At 32.9% G+C, this 13,980-nt stretch overlaps 1 protein-coding gene across 1 annotated transcript in view; it reads left to right on the forward strand.

Annotated features, from left to right (window-relative positions):
- Dscam4 (Down syndrome cell adhesion molecule 4) overlaps positions 1–13,980 on the forward strand; it is a 747,456-nt gene that overhangs the window by 600,342 nt on the left and 133,134 nt on the right. The gene's annotated exons all lie outside the window — the stretch shown is intronic.

Here is a 13,980-nt window from a genome sequence, read left to right on the forward strand (position 1 = left end):
CAAGTTTGTTTTTGGTTCATTAAAAAACGGGTCAAATTTTCGTGATATTTTTAAAGTTTTAGAAAAGTAATTTTTTGGCTTTTGCTATTAGCTGTGATCGTCGACTGTAAATTAAATATAAATGGAAATATGACGATTATTACGATCACTAAACAATGCAACGCCAACTCAATATTCTGGTGTTTGGCAACGTTTGGTCGTATTCCCAGTATTTATATACAAGTTAAAAAATAAAATGTTACCAGATTATAAAACGTGTTAGTATTAATAGTACAGTCCATTGCTATCCTACGATAAGCTGCAACGATTTAAAGCTTCCTAAGACAAATTAATCGGCAACACAAAACAATATTTATTTTAATGGTTTCAAAATGTTCAATGAACTCCCTTTAAATGTTCAGAAAGCCAAAAGTCTTGCAGTTTTTCATAGGTTACTAATCCAAATATTAGTGCGTAGTTAGTATAATGTTCTATAGTAGTTTTAGAATAGACGTATACAAGGTATAACATTTATAACTAAATAAAATACAATTAAAGAAAAACCCTGACGAACTCTAGAATTACTATTTTTCAGCATAATTTTGAAGACGTTTTTTGATTACATTATTATTATTTTTTTTTTTAAAACATATTTAATTTATTCAATAAACAAATTTACAATGTGTGATATACATATATATATATTTCACGAGTAATAAGATTAGATTTTATGATATGATTAATATTTATTATGACTCAACACAATGAAAATTCTACACACATTTAAGACGATGCCATACGTAGTAATGCAAAATCACGTGTTTTTGGTTTGAAAATTTGGTCGCCTAGAAATTTTTCAGATGCTTTAATTAAATACTGCGAGTAGAATACATCTTGACCTTTGCAATAATCGAGTATTTTTTAAATAAGTCTTTTTATAAGCCACAAAAAAATAATGAAAACTGCTTTAAAGTTGAAAATCTCCTACTTACGAACCCATTTTCGGTTATGTTTTTGATTGATTGTATAATGTGACAAATTAATTTATTTATAAAATGATCGAAAAAAAATATACATTTATGCCTGAACATCCACAAAATAAAATTAAAAGCACTTTTTGGCCATGTTTTTTTCTTGCATAAATCAAAACAGGCAGATGGTGTTAAGCAGGAATTTAAACTTTATCGCCATCTACTAAGGGTTGTTATTGATAGTGGCTCAATTTAAAATATTACACGATGTAGTGCATCGCCTTAAAAAGAGACACAAAGTCATTAAAAGCGATAAAAAAACTAACCTACGTAACTGAGTTTTTGTGTCATCACTGTTTATGACCTTATACCACTTTTTAAAGATGTGCTAGTTGTCATTTCGAAGAGATATTCGACCACCGTTGTTTTGCTGATATATTAATGAAACGGCGTTTATGTTCCTAATCCATCAATAAATTTTATATTGTTGCCATATAAAAATAAGCTCTAGGCGTCTCGGCTGAAATTGTCACGATCTCCGTACATTCGCAGCCGCAGCGCCGACACTCAATTATTCAGTTAGTTACCTACGGGCTACAGTCTGCCGTGAGAAGAATATCTCATTCTTGCGAGTCGTGTGTGTATATTTCCCATTTTTCGTTCTCATTCCCGTGTCGTATGGACTCGAAATTGCCCCGCGACCGCTTTATCCCGATATGGGGAATTCTGAAAGCAGGCAGGTAGGTACTGTACTGAGTTATGGGGAATACACTATTTGCTGGGAAATTATTATTTATTGTGCTGGCAATACCAGAGGAGATGCAGGCGCCTTATTGGCAAAAGTTTAACATTTTTCGAATATTTTATTACGGTTCCTTTTTTAACAATTTGAACGATATCATTATTCATAAAACATACTGATTTTGGTTATCTGTGGTGTACGCCATGCTAGTGTGAAATTAACTCAAGTTCATTTTAAATTAAGTGTCATTTTCAGATTAAGAAAGGGACGCTTAGATGGTTTGGGCATGTAGAGCGAATGAGCGAAGATAGGAGTGTAAGGAGGATATATGATGCAAATGTGAATGGTAGCAGAAGTCGGGGACGCCCGAGGAAGACATGGCACGATCAAGTGAATCAGATACTCGAGTCGGGCCATGTCAAGAGTCAGAATAATAGAAGAGTATGTATGAGACGATGTATGAATGTGAATGAGGCAAGGAGTGTGTGCCAAGACCGAGTTGTTTGGCGGTCCGTCCTCTCTGCCTACCCCTGCGGGGAAACGGCGTGATGGTTAGTTAGTTAGTTAGTTAGTTAGTTGTGTGGAGAATAATTTTATCGAAGCAAGCCTTAAAATAATATCACTACCCATAATACAATGTTTTAACGGAACATTATTTTAATTGCTTTTTTTAAATTGGAATAATAATTTGATTAAATATTGAATAAATGCGTTCTCGTTTATTTGGTAAAAGTATGTATCGTAATTCGCTTAACTAAACTAAATTTCGTAGAAAAGTGGAAAGTATACTAACCAGCCACCTATGAGGGCTTATATGGCATAGGTACTATATATCTTAGAAAATCAAAAAATGGGTATAATCTGATATTATTATTATGTTAATGACTATACAGTTTAGGATTGTTGTAAACGGAAGTGGCGCCCTCTGTTATTTTCAAAAAGAACCGTTGAAATTTTCAAACCGCGACAGCTCGTTTTTATGTACTAGTTCATATTATTAGACGTGTAACATGGGCTAAAGCTTGCAATTTAGAAGACGTTCTATTTTATGGGATGCGGGAAGAACAATAAAAAATGATATTATAATCTTAATTTCAACATTAATAAGAGCGTTAAAAGTTTCTCTTTTCAAAGCATTCTACTTTTCTTAAGATTTGTGTGATAGTTCAAGCTATAAGATATAGATGGCTCTGGTGTAGGTAGATCTTAGAGGTTACGGACTTATCCGACAGATGTCGGTAGTACATATATTTGCCCTTCCATGTTCAGAACCGAGTAGGTCCAGCTGTTACGTTTCTAGCATCAAAGATATCTTGAGAGCATAATCAAAGATATCTTGTAAGAGATCCTTATCTAAATAGAAAAAAAATATTTTGTTGTAAAAAAGGGGTTATTATTTATTATAAAACCATTCGCAAAATTCGGGTATTCCTCCATCAGTGTTCCCATTACGAAGATGAAAAGTGCCAGTTTGCGGCACTTAAGTGTCTGCCATTATGGCAAAATGACACGCTAACGGCTGTAAATAATATTACGTCCTTTATGGGCACCTCTACCCTAAGATAGGGTGTAGATAGTAGTATGATATTCAAATTATAGTTTGAAAATTTAACCACGGAACGTTTTGACGACTCAATGTAAGGACTAAATTCAATTATTCTAACTGTCACCAATCTGAGAATCTACAGGTATAAGATGTTTACCAATAAGCGACGAGTGAAGTATGTATTTATTTTTATAGCGTCGCATTGTTATTTTTATTGAACGTTTCTAGTGTAAGCAGTCAACATTGAATAGTCGGCCATCATACCCAAAACAAATAAGTGACATACATAGACATTCAAATAATTTAGTAGGAACAAACCAACTTGCGCGGACTGTGGACGGCGGCGTTACTGTCCCTCTTTCGGTGATTTATCAATAAATGATTCTGACAGTATACAGGCAACTCGCATTGTAATCAGTGGCCACTCGTGCCTTTTGTTTTACTAGAGTGCTAATATTACAAAAAAAATCATAATTGAAATTATCATACACAAAACAACAACATAATTATTTAATTTGAACCTTATAAAATGCTCCTAGCATACTAAAATATATTTTATTTGCTTGGCAAGGAATTAGTGTAAATTAATATTATTCGTGGTTTGTGGTTTCGTTATTTGAAAATATATATATAATTTATCTGTGAAAAAGCGCGTCGAACAATTCAACAAGTCAAAAGTCATAGTGAAAATTATTCTGAAAGAACTAGCAATCAATGACAAAATCTTCAACAAACTTAACATAATGTCACTTAAACAACTCTATTTTAAAAGAAGACTCCTTTACATTTTTAGATACTAAACACAAGAAATAACAACCAACACATATATTAGAAATACTAACAGAAACAAATAGAAACACAACATTTGGAATGTTGAAAAACATTCGAAAAAGCTTCCCGTGCTATGGTACTAAACTCTACAACAAAATCCCACTCTTATTCAAAACCCATACATAACATACGTAGGTCAGAAATAGATAATATACTTTAATTATTATTATTGTTTATTTCTTGTTAGAGCAATCCCGATGAGATGAGGAGAAAACTCATTGTAGGACGAGAGGAACATACAATACATAGCTGGTTAATAGGTACAATTTTCAGTGATCTATCAATAAATGATTCTGACAGTATACAGGCAACTCGCATTGTAATCAGTGGCCACTCGTGCTTTTTGTTTTACTAGAGTGCTAACATTACAAAAAATTGCATAATTGAAATTATCATACCCAAAAACAACAACATCAATTATGTAATTTTTTGTAATATTAGCACCATATTAACCCAAAAGTCACGAACCGCCACTGATTATAATATCACAATTCGGTCCTCGAAAATAAAATCTGCTTACGAATTACTGGTCCTTTTCACAATGGCGCGCAAATTTGCCGGCTGCGTAAAAAAACTTGACTACACATCATTGAGTAAACAAAATTTCGGAATTGTGTCCAAAATCGATTATTTTTTACACTATTTAGTTAAGGCGATGCCATAAATAGTAATGTAAAATAATGTGTTTTTGGTTTGAAAATTTGGTCGCCTAGAAATGTTTCAGATACTTTAATTAAAAATTGCGAGTAGAATACATCCTGGCCTTTGAAATAATCGAGTATTTTTTAGATAAGTCTTTTTATAAGCCCAGAAATAATGTATAAGGCCTATGAAAACTGCTTTAAAGTTCAAAATCTTCTACTTACAAATCCATTTTCGGTTATGATTTTATTGTATAATGTGGCAAATTAATTTATTTATAAAATGATCGGAAAAAAAAATATTTATGCCTGAACATCCACAAAATAAAATAAAAGGCGCTTTTTGGCCATGTTTTTTTCTTGCATAAATCAAAACAGGCGGATGGTGTTAAGCGGGAATTTAAACCTTATCGCCATCTACGTAAGGGGTGTTATTGATAGCGGCTCGATTTAAAATATTACACGACGTAGTGCATCGCCTTAAGTTCCACAATGGACAGCAGTGCAAACTTTTGCATTACTTTAGCGAACTTTACATTCCCGCGCATGGTCTGGTTATTTCAATGTGCGCTTTTCGGCGGTCAAAATTTGACTGATATCATAGTTTATTCAAAGCATGAAACCCTCCTAGTGCCGAAAATATGATCATGTGGTTTGTCTCCAGCTCGTCCCAATTATACCAGATTTCACATGAGGGCAAGCCTATTAATTTCGATGTCTATGGTAACATTGTAATTTTTTTTATATTCTATGCAATATATTTTCACTGTATATTTGTACTCGGTACAATATAATATTCAAAAACGTATGTATATATTTCACGGAACTGTTGAGAAAGGAGGGCAATTATTTTTATTACCTACGAATACCTACTGATGCATGTTTTCTAATGGTTTGTTTCCGGTTATAAATTACTGGATTTCTAACCTAACTGGCGTATTTTATTTTTGATAATATTATTATGGGCTACATGTTTGACATTCCTCGTTTTATTATCCTTTTAACACAATAAGGCTCGACCCTCTTCAAAGGTTTACAAATTTACATATTTAGGTAAGTGCCATGATTAACCGGTTTTTATTATTTTGCAATTTAGTTCGATTTCCCTTTTTCTTCATAAAAATCTACACAATACGTAGTAATTTCTTATTTTGCTTTTATTAGTAGGCCTGATTTTTTTCTGCATAATATTTATTTTCAATTCATTTCACTATATTATTCTCTGTTTAATTTTTATTATAATAATTATTTATTTTTCCACTTATAGGTTTTGCATTTATAACTTACTATCTGTACCCCGCCACGGGTTGCTATGGCTCATTCTGTCTGTGCAGATAGATAAACAATAGCGCGTGTTGCTTTTACGTCCAACAGATGGCGCTGTTTTTTTTTTAAATCTTTTTTTACCTGTCACATGTGACATCTATATAATATAGGTACATAAAAACACACGGGTATTCGAATGCAACGTTGCATTTACATTTTTATTTATATAGATTTACGACTACTACGATACGGGTATGCGTCTAGTATGTAGTCGAGAGAACTTAAATAAAATGTACAAAAGTTTAAAAATAACAAGGTGTTTCAACTAGGAATACGCTAGTATTTAACAAAGTATCATTACACGAAATCTTTAATATTTTTTTCCACGAGGCAACATAATTATTTAAGAGTTCATCACTTTTAGAGAAAGATCCCTTCCTTTGATTAGTTCACCCACGAAAAGAAAATATAACCTTCCCGAACTACCCCAGAACTTCAGACTTTGAGCTTTAGTGATTATCGAATTAAGTGATCTTTCAAACGATCACTACCCGGATTTTTGCACAACTTGTGATTAGTGTTAAAGCTAGTGACAGACTTTTTGACTTTTTTGCATTATTAACAAATACATTATTTTTTCTTAGTTCTTATGTCATCTTTGGGGATGCTGTGTAGTGGGTATTTTTGAGTCGAAAAAGGCGTGAAGAAAAGACCCATATTGTAGGAGGGACAGAAAACAGAAGCCGGTTAGTCGCTGAGTCAGCATCGCGTTTGACTCCCGCCCAGGCTTCGTGAGTTCAGTTCCTCAGCTGGCTAAGTCGTCAATCACGAAACAAGGAACATTTTACGCTTATTGTGGTGGTAATAGGAGATTTTCAGGTTATTCGTAACACGGGAATAATCGAATTTCTTTTTAATAACAATCAAAAATGGTTCTACAGTCATTTGGAATATGTGGCGAGCGATATAGTTTACAGCAATATATATATATATATATATATATATATATATATATATATATATATATATATATATATATATATATATATATATATATATATATATATATATATATATATTGCTGTTATACTATCTCTCGTACGTGACCAGCTTAACCCCTGGTGTGCCAAAATATCCACCGTGGATTTGCTAGTAGTTCACCTAGCAAATATATCTATTTTATCGTATTTTGAACCTTAAAAAATGCTTCTAGCATACTAAAATATGTTTTATTCGCTTGGCAAGGAATCAGTGTAAATTAATATTATTCTAGCTCGTGGTTTCGTTTCTTAAAAATATATATAATTTATCAGTGAAAAAGCGCGTCGAACAATTCCATGTCAAAAGTCATAATGAAAATTATTCTGAAAGAACTAGCAATCAATGACGAAATCTTCAAGAAACTTAACATCATTTCACTTAAACAACTCTATTCTAAAACAATACTCCTTTACATTCTTAGATACTAAACACAAGAAATAACAACCAACACACCAATGCTTCTTATGTTGACATTTTTGTTTTTATTTTTCATACATTTTTTACTAAATTTTTGTTTATATTTGTCTACCGGTCTCGAAACGACCGTGTCATAAACTTTTCTTTTTTTGGTTTAAATTTAATGTTGTTATTATTTTAAGTTTACATATATGTATTTTTTTAAATGATATTATTGTAAAGCTGCACATCTTGATACAGGAATGCCCTAGTGAGATGTGCAGAGTATGTTTTTTATGTAAAAACTTTTTTTTGAATAAATAAATAAATAAATTAAAAAAATATATATATATATACTAGAAATACTAACAGAAACAAATAGAAACACAACATTTGGGAGAAAAAGCTTTCCATACTATGGTACTAAACTCTACTAACAAAATCCCACTCTATTCAAAACCCATAGATAACATAAGAATGTCAGAAATAGATAACATTATTTTATTATTATTATTATTTTATTTCTTGCCAGAGCAATCCCGATGAGTTGCAAAAATCATTGTAGGACGAGAGGAACTTACAATAAGGTACAATTTTACATTGGTATTTTAATATAAAAATTATAAGTTTCACATACGAAACAGTACAAAAATAGAAAAAAGGAGGTTAATTAGAACAAACAAGAAGAAACAAAAAAGGAAACAGACTGGGATATACACATAAGCACAAATCAAAGGTAGGAATTTATAAAAAGGTACCCACCAATACATTGGTAAAAATAGATTGTGCTCGATTACAATTACAGGAGATAGGATAGGAGAGAAAAAGATACAAAACAAAATACAACCCGACAAGATTAAGTATTTTTGTTTTCATATGTTTTAAACTGACACCAAATACAGACTGAAACCGAAACCACTCAACTAAACTTGTTTTTTGTTTAAATGTATAAATTTGTATATTTTAAAATGGGGGCCTCAGCACGGGTAAATAACCCAGTGAGGCCAACATTACTGAATTAAGATATGAAATACTGTAAAATAATGTATCAATAATAAAAAATAAAAATAAAAGACATAAAAATGCGCTGTTATATATTTATAATTATTTTTGAAAAACTATTCAATATGTTTATAATTAATTATCCATACTACTAAATTTTAACCATGTGTAAATGAAATCCTCGACACGGGAGATCCCAGTAAGAATATCACTATATCCATTTGTTACAAAAAAGAGATAATAAAACGCTTACTATTTTTATAATTATTATCATAGTAATAATAACTTGTTTTATTGTGAAGAACGTATATTTATCTGAAAGATGTAATAAAACACAAGAATATTTTTTTATTATATTTTACTTTTTTATGACAATAGAGAGAGAAAAAACATTTATCTTAAAATATAAGAATCTAAATATCTCTAAAAATATAAGTACGATTCGATGGTTTGGGCATGTAAAGCGAAGAAAGGAGTGTAGGGAGAATATCTAGCAGATGTTGGGGACGCCCGAGGACGAACTGGCACGATCAAGTGAATCAGATACTTAAGTCGGGCCATGTCAAGAGTCGGAATAATAGAAGAGTATGTAAGATACGATGTATGAATGTGAATGAGGCAAGAAGTGTGTGCCAAGACTGAGTTGTTTGGCGGTCCGTCCTCTTTGCCTACCCCTGCGGGGAAACGGCCTGATGCTTAGTTAGTTATAAGTGCATAGCTATCCTGGAGAAACTGAAGAAGAGATATATATATATATTTTTTTAAAGATTCAATTTTTACACGTTTATCTAATAATTCAGCACAATTAACAAAAAAATTATTTTACAAAAAAAAATTAAGTATTATAAAAATAGTGTCAGCCGGCGTACCGCGAACGATTGATATTTTAACCGGTATTCCAACGAGTGGCGGCTCGTGACTTTTGGGTGTACTAGAGTGCCAATATTACAAAACGGGCATTATTGGTGTTGTTGTAGCTGAAAACGATATTTTTTTTCGAAAATTAGATTTTTTCTATGAAGATTTTCAGGATATTTCAGTTTGGCTAAGCGCCGCACGGATTTCCTGAAAATATTCTTGCAAAAAAAATTTTTTTTATGAAAATAAAAAATCGTTTTCATCTACAACAACATTAATTATGCCATTTTTGTATATTAGCACTCTAGTTCATTCAAATTCACGAGTCGCCACTGATTCCAAGGATTAAGAGTATTATTTTACATAATAATTAACGGTAACCGGATAAATCATCACATCTTTAAAAAATCATGGAAAGTGATGAAACAAAAATTTTACTAACTGGGTTATGTAGGTTAGGTTAGGTTGGGTTAAAAAAAATTTTTTTTCATGGTTTCGTTTTTTTTTAGGTTTTTTCATCGTTTCTAAAGACTTTATATCACTTTTTAAAAGTGTGTTGAATTGTCACTGTGTTGAGTTATCATGGAACCATAATTAACGTAATAGTGACTTACGAATAATGGTAAGGAGAAATTTTGTGGAGGTTTAAATAAATTAATTTTGCATTGTTAGCTATTTAGAAAATGAAAACGTATATCTGAAAAATTTAAAAAAAAAATAAAAACAATCTGATTAACTAATTAGATTCTTACGCGCCCGTTCAACGTTGGTGTGGTAAAGCCGGCTTCGAGCCTGGTTTAAGACCATCTTAACCAAACAAACGCTATGGTTATGAGTCAAGTTTTTCACTGTTCTGACCTTACGCGCCGCGTTATATTTGCACCACTTTTTTATAAAGCTGTATATCATTATCATCCATAATACCATCTCACCAACATGGGCAAAGTTCTTGTAGCTAATGCCTCCAAAGCGGTATGAACCGCTAGTAATCCTTTATAAGCTCATTGTCGTCTCCGCTCACGCGTTTCTGAATGACATGTCTAATCCCAATTTTGGGAGATATACTTCAAAGACAACAAACAACCGTAGAGTATTTTGGGAGATATATCTTCTACCCTGACACGGTCTCATAAAAGGTATGCTAAATCATTTTGTATTACGTTGAGAAATATTATTTAAACAATTTTAGAAAGAGAGAATATCGCAGTTAAAGTTTGCATTAAAAAAAAATTGTAATGCAAACTTTAAGTTTGCATTAAGAAAATTTTGAAATAATTCTAGTTAACAAATATATAATTTGGAAAATAAAAATAAAAAATTTTATATGTAAAAAAGCCAAATGACTATAACTTTTATTAATTCTTTGTTTCGTTATTAAATATGTATTTTTAATTCCTAGTTAACAGGACAAAAATCATGCGTAACCTACTTAAAAAACTTTATTTTTGTTTGCGTTCACCATTTTAATATTTTGAATTGCCTATGTCGAGTCTTTCATCTAAGAACGATATTTTATTTTCAAATACCTTAAAAAACATAGAATTTATCTGGAATCAAATGTAATGCGAAAATATTTTCTGCTGAATCTGTAATCTGTAGCTCTCCTAAGAGAAGTACATTGCGAAATGTCATAGGCTTTATGGATTATCTTGCGAAGAAAAGTAGACTGGAGTAACATTAATTTATTAGTCGTAATGTGATAGAAAAAATACTCAAGCTGCATTTAGATGAGATTCAAAATCACCGTGGACCCTTTGTTTAGCTACCGTGGACTAGGAAAAGAAACATTGCTGCGTTCAGACAGGAATACAAATAGATCTTTGGTGATCAGTGGTGAGGCACGAAATGAAAGAAAGTTGTGAAGGTCACATGTGTTTATTGGTGAGTCAGTGTAGCCGTAACGAGAGTTGACGCTGGACAGAAGAATACACCGGATGCTGGCTGTGATGGCAGGTCAAGCGCGGGTCAGTGAGTCGACGCCGGGCGCTGGTGACCGGGACTCGATGAAGGTCAGGCACTGGCGAAGAACGTAGGTCTTCAGGCACTCCAGTGCTGACGAGACGGCCGAAGGTGCAGTGGACCTTATAGGCGGTTGAGCGGGAACGATGTAGACCAGTGAGGATGCTGCGTGTCCTCGTGGTGGTCATGGTAGCGTGGAAGAAGCGCTGGTCAGAGACACTGGAACCAGGGCGCTTGTAATCCGAGTAGTGCTTGCCAGGAACGGCGATCTGGACAAGGCACTAAGATGATGTCCCGATAGAGTCCATGATGGTACGGGCGAAGCCGGGAATATCGTCCTTTGCGCTAGTTAGAGTAGCGCGGGTTAACACTCGTTGATCCTTGTAGACTGACGGCGAAATGATGACTGACTGACTGACTCGCTGCGTCGGGCTTATTTATACTACACGGCCGATGGCGACAGTAGGTAGTAAATTGCAATTAAATCGAGACCACTCGCTCGGACTGTGTGTTTCGGGAACCTTCGACATTGCGGCGATTATGCATAGGCCGTAGACTCGAACCTTCTGGCGAGTTCTCGTAGTATCCCAGACGGACTGCAGTATTATTGTCGTCGATAGACAGGTAGGTACTTGAAGTACGTAGGTTGCTTTGTTTACGATGCGATGCAGGTACATAATTCGGGAGTAGGTACTAAGTAGGTCGAGCGGTTTATTATTAATTAGTTAATATAGATTTTTCTCGACGCTACAGATCTAATTACTCGTAATTTTAATTCAACATCTTAAGAGGAAGCTACAAGCCAAAAATGTGTATATTCTTGGTATACCTTATTGTCACGAATGTAGGAAATAGGCATTGAAATCGCTTGACAAACGTTCGATTTCGTAAATAATTTTATAAGAAAGCAAAAAAGTTAATCAAGTGAAACTGACACAGATAATCTAAGCTATAATACTGTATTTTGTTAATTTGTTTCCTTTACCCGTTCATACATTTCTATTGAAAAAACATTTTTAGTAGTAGTTTACATTTATATTTTTTATTGAGTACTTTTTCATTTATTTGTATTCTACTAAAGGGAAACGGGTGGAAAACCTTCAATTTATCCAAAACATATTTTTTTGTATTCATTATGTATACCAATTTGTTATTAAGATTGATCAAAATAGTGATTTAGCATTAAGCTTCCGCCTTAACGTATATGCTTATTTGTACAAATTAGAGGTTGTGCAAGTAAGATTGAGCGTAGAGACGGACCTTTACACAATGATAATAATAAAAATGTATAGGTAGCTACTTCAAGGTAAGGATTTGTAATGGTACGTATGCATTTGCGAACCGAAACGCGAACTTTAGCCACAAATTACGGAAAACGAACGAAGCAACCTCTTCGTTCCTTTCCCATAAGTTGAGGCTCCGTTCGGTAGTTCGTCTAGCGTACGTATACGTAGCATAATATAACACGGTTTGCGGAAACTCGTAATACAAGCGAGAACTGGTGAATTTGAATCTTAATTATTTTGATTCTATGAATACTTTTCGAGTAGTATAATTTTTTTGATTTATGATTTCGTTTTTGAGTAAATCGTATCGGAAGTTAGAATTTTAAATAATCGGTCACTAAGACGAGGTTAAGAGTTAATATCAGCTGTTTGATTGTATTTTAAAATGCATCGAAGCATAGACCCGGCTCCAAAAGTTTTTAATCCCTTTAAAAAAAAAGCAAGAAAAGTGCAAATCGAAAAAAAAGTTATTTTAGGTTTTACTACCAGTTAACGGACACCATGCATAATTTGAAATAACACACAAATTACGTCCACCGCAATCGTAGTCAAGGATCTTAATCACTCAGCTATGGTAATAACGGAACAAACAAAATATATCGAAAATGCAAGCTAATAAAATAATCGAATCTATGTTAAAAAAGTACAAAATCTATGATAAAAAAGTACAAAATCTATGATAAAAAAGTACAAAATCATCTGCTAAAAAATATTCTTACTACCGCAAAGATATCCTTCGAAGCAACAAGACAAACAAACTAACTAACGGGCTTTGCCAAATACTTCGAGTAGATTGGTTAGTTCTATAGGATGTTACTTTGAAAAGAACAAAGTATTTCAGTTATTCTAATAAAAGTGAACTTTTAGGACCTCTCTCGAATTCGTACGTCAAGGCAACTCTTAAAAAGTAAGATTGGAAATAAAAGCCTACAAAAATAATGCTTTGCTATTGGAGGACAAAACGAAATTTTCCTTTCAGGGAAGCCTTATTAGTAACGACCATTCAGCTATTCATAAAACGGAGAAGGCTTTTGAGTAAATAAAAAGTATGTATTTCGTCTAAAAAAAACAAGCTTCCAATTTCAGCCAAAATAATTGCTTTTAGTGACGACATTTCCGTTTTACATTGTACATTTTAAATTTGGTTTATTATTTACAATCCGATGTCCTTTTAATAACTAAAGCACTGGAAATTGAAAAAAGTGAGCTCATGTCCTTCTAGGTTACATTTTCTTTCATCATTTAATATATTTAGACGATCTCTGTGGTCGAAGGATAAGTCTCTCGACTTTTAAACAAGAGGTCATCAATAAAAGACAACGTTCCTTGAAATGCCTTTAGCCGATTTTGTTGTTGGCCAGATCAAATGTGATCGTGATATATGTTGATGAAAGACATAATTAAGAATTGATTTAGTATTGGAGTTCATTGATTATTGCATTATTTACAAAATGACCTTTTG

Source organism: Hesperophylax consimilis, chromosome 13 (genome assembly GCF_061612785.1).
Source record: "Hesperophylax consimilis isolate HC1 chromosome 13, BYU_Hcon_1.0, whole genome shotgun sequence".
NCBI lineage: Eukaryota > Metazoa > Arthropoda > Insecta > Trichoptera > Limnephilidae > Hesperophylax > Hesperophylax consimilis.